The 4,183-nt window shown below is 41.0% G+C and overlaps 1 protein-coding gene across 2 annotated transcripts in view; it reads left to right on the forward strand.

Annotated features, from left to right (window-relative positions):
* The window catches only part of PRIMA1 (proline rich membrane anchor 1), a 105,863-nt gene that overhangs the window by 77,000 nt on the left and 24,680 nt on the right, over positions 1-4,183 (forward strand). The window lies entirely within an intron of this gene.

Genomic DNA, 4,183 nt, shown 5'->3' on the forward strand with positions numbered 1-4,183 from the left:
TGGACACGTTTAAAACACAGTTGTATATTTATATTGCTGGGATCATTTGACCCCAGCAGACTTTGCCCCTTGGGCAGGGGGCTCAACGTGATGATCTTGCGAGGTCCCTTTAAGCCCTGCTGTCTATGAAATCTATGAGAACCAGTAATGTCTTGCTGTTACAGTGTTCTGTATCCACCTATTGACATTGCATCAGAATTATCCCTACTTCTTCAAGTCAGGTTGTTTTCCAAGAAATTATGTTTGGGCTTGGTGAAAATGCATCTTATTACGCAAAGCACAATGAACAGGATAAATAGCTTATGGCCATCATGGAAAATACCTCAGACATCCGGGGGGGAGGCGGGGGGGGTTGGTTTTTTTTGCATCAGCATCTAAATCAACTGACGAAAATATATTAGAGAGGGCTAAAAATGATATTGCTTCTGCAAAGTTAATCCAAAGCGTTTATGTTGCCTAGAGACATTGTGGGTTCTCCTTCCTTAGAAGTTTCCTAGAAGAGGCTAGATAAGTATTTGGGCTAGTATAGAAATAATGCATCCTGCATTTGTGCAGGCGGTTAGATTAGATGATCCTTGAGGTTACTCCCAACCTTATGATTCTGTCATTTCGCTGAAGCAGGCCAAGGAACTGATGAACTAGAGATCTGGCCACTTCAAAATAAAGCCAATCAAAAATGATCCTTAGTTGGTAAGAATACCAAAGGTATCAGTAATTCAGAAGAAAATGATTGTGTCAAATCCACTAAATCCATAGTTACAAGTTAAATTTCAAGCAATGGTGCAAGGTCACCAATATCCCAGTGAATGCTCCAAATGCTCAGATTGCTCCTGTGATATGGGAAACTATTGTCAAGTAAGGGTTTTGTCAGCTAATTCAATAGGTGCTCATTTCATTCCAAACTCAACATATGAAGTTGACTCAGTTTTCTACATCAAAAGGTTGCATATGTTTGCTTCTGTTGCTGAATGTTTCTTCAACATGCATCTGAAACCCATGCAAAGGTTTCTGGCCAGATTGAGAAAAGGTTAAGATGAAAGCACCCTGAGAGCACCCTGACACAGTCTGTCTTTTTGGTATGATGTGACCTTTTTGATATGATATATGCACAAAACACAGCTAAGAAATATATTTATGCTTCTCTGAAATAAAAAAGGCAACAACTGATCTGTTCCTAGAAAAGCTTAAAGCTCTTTGGGTTGAACATAGTCTGAATTCTGCAAATATTTGGGGTCAAGCAATGGATGGATGATGTTCTCCAATGACTGAATGACTTGGAGGACTCTGAAGTTTGATCAGAGGAACCAGACTGACAGCAGAGCAAAGCATCTCAATCTGATTTTGGTTCAGATGGCATCATCCTCTTGAGAAGTTAAACATTTTTCCAGAATTTTGGACAAACTTTACGCCATTCTTGCTACAACCCCAAAGTGCATAATGGCATTTTATAAGGTACACAATAGTCTTGGTCTTGCTGAGAAGATAACTAAATTGCAATTATACCCATTCTGGGCATCAAAGAGCAAAACTGGGTGTCAAGAAAGATTTTAAAGCCCCTCTTACTGCCATAGAAAATTAGATTTAAGTTGAAGAACTGGATGCGTGTGGGGTCACTGATACTCATAGAGTGCAGTGCTGTGTGCTTCAAGTTACTTATGATGTTTTGTTTATAACCTGATGTTTTGACAATCACTCGGGCTACTGTGGATACAGTCCAGACAAGAAACTTCAATGTGTACTTAGCCACAGTACTACTCAATACAGCAGTAAGTTAGTTTGAAAAAATATGAGACATGGCAATGAACACTTTTACTCTATTCCGAGCAAAACAAGGGTAATCTGCAAAGGCTCTAACATTTAGTCTGTTCTTTCTTGACTAACAGGCTTCTCAGGATTCAGTTTCTGTTACATAAATTAAATTTAGGGTTGAAGGGTGTGATGTAGTCCTCAACATATGTTATCAAACTTGAAAACAAGGTACAGTGATGAAGCAGTGGAAATACTGAAAAGTTTTGAGGGCTGAATTCCAAAATATATCAGCTATGAAGACTGTGGTGCATGGGCTATGCCCTTTCAAAGTGAAATGGTGAAGTTTAAGCAGCTGTATGAATTTTACTCCTCTGCCATAAACAGTATGTGTATGTTAAAATGCAGTTTTGCTGTTTGTCTACTGTCTTGAATTCTTGGAGAACGTAACCCAGTTCTACAGGGCACCAGAAGGTTTCCACAAGAGACTACTTATCTTACTATGGTGTTGTAATATTGCATTGGAAAATAATTTGCTTCTTCTCCAGATTGCATTAGATCTGCCAATTCCTTCAGTACACAATGATTGTGCTTTTAGTTCTTTGGAAAGAATGACAAAAGTGCTTTTCTCAACACTGCAGGAAAAGTGTTGATAAGATTTGGCACATATATCCAAGAACAGGATCTTTGCTTCTAGTATGTCATCTGAAGAGTCAGAAAGGCATTTAGGAGGCCAAAACCATAATTGTAATCTAAACCAGATTATTTCCTTGTTACTTGGCAGTACGGTAAAAGTTTTATTATCATTTATATAGCTTACATTTGTTATAAAAATATATGGGAGCCAACTCACAATTCTGTCTTTTTTCTAGAGAAATATCTATACTGTTGGTTACCTCCTAGTAGGTAGGACATCATACAAAAAATATAGCTTTCTGAGTTTAGAGCTACCTTAAGAAGGCCATTAAAGACTTCAAACATAATGTTTTGGTGTTTCCTGTTACAACAAGGAGCAATATAGGTGCCAGGCAAAGGCAACCTGGTTAGGAAGATCTAAGAAAAATTTTCACTTCTCTGAACCTAATGTCAGCTTAACTGCTGAGTTGTGTGTTGAGGATTACATTATTGACAAATGCTAACCTGAGAACAGCTCAGATGAGGGATAAGTGTCTATAAAAGAGAATCTCATTAAGTGAAATTGGTTTTCAGAGTAACTAGAGTATTTCTCCTTTGCAGTGAATCCTTTCAGTACAAGTTTTGTTAAACGGATGCCCAAGAGCTGTTGGCAGCATCCCCCAATAGTTTAGATTCCTGGATTCTTTTTAAAGTATATTTATTGACAAACCCTGGCAAATGAAATAAAATATATCATTCTGAAGCATAACAGCTTTCAACATAGACGGTTGTTTGGTTTTATTGAGCAGTTGTGTTTTGGATAGGCTGAGAAATTCCCAACCAGTTCCTACTTCCAATGTCGTCAGGAAGTAAACCTATCTAGAGAAAGATAGAAGAAACGTATCGTGAAGAATGAATGTAGGTGGCCCTCTGAGCAAAGTTCCATTCTAGTATAGTCTTTCCTCCTGGCAAAGGCTTCTCATTCTTTGGGACATATTTGTGAATGTGCTTTTTCTTGGTTTTTATGTCACTTGCCCTTCTAGAGGGACTGCCTAAATGGCTAATCTTTCCAACACTCCTGTCTGACTCCATATTAGTATTCAGCTCCTTTGGGCATGTCTACATGTCACCCTATGGTAATGTAACAATGCACTACAGTGCACTACATCAGCGTAGCAATCATGGGATCACCTGCTACGTTGCTGTAGCAGCATGCTTCCCGGGTATAGCATGCTGCTATGGTGACACAGTGGCAAAATTTAACCATGTGCCCCGTGCACAGTGCAGCAATCACCTGTACTGCACCATGCCTTAGTATACTTACAAAAGGACGTACTAAAGCACAGAGCCCCATAGCAACATTGCCATATGGCGATGTCTAGATGTGCCCTTTTAGTCTGGACTTGGCATCTTATGTAACACTGACCATTAGGCCTGCAAACTGGCTTCCACATCTTGTGCACCAAACAGTATCCGTCCCTACAATCTAACCACCCTTCTGAAGGCTTCCAACTTCGGTGCAGCCTGCATCCTTTCACAGTTTGTCATGATCAGTGCTGTGGCAAGGAAGTTTGGTGCCTGGGAAAAGCCCACAGTGGCAGCCCACCCTCACCCCGCACACAGATCTAGGGGGCACATGCTTCCCTGGGAGTGTACACAATGGCAGGAGCCGTCCTCCCCTGTCCTTGCACCCACCCAAATGAGCTGCTCACAGTGCCATCTCACGCCCCACCCCAACTGGGCAGCACCTGTTGGCACCCTTTGCTTCAGCACCTGAGGCAGATACCCTGCTCACCCCCCCCCCCCCCCCCCCCCCCCCCCC

The sequence above is a fragment of the Gavialis gangeticus genome, unplaced genomic scaffold, assembly GCF_001723915.1.
Source record: "Gavialis gangeticus isolate Ggan-Ray unplaced genomic scaffold, GavGan_comp1, whole genome shotgun sequence".
NCBI classification, from domain to species: domain Eukaryota; kingdom Metazoa; phylum Chordata; order Crocodylia; family Gavialidae; genus Gavialis; species Gavialis gangeticus.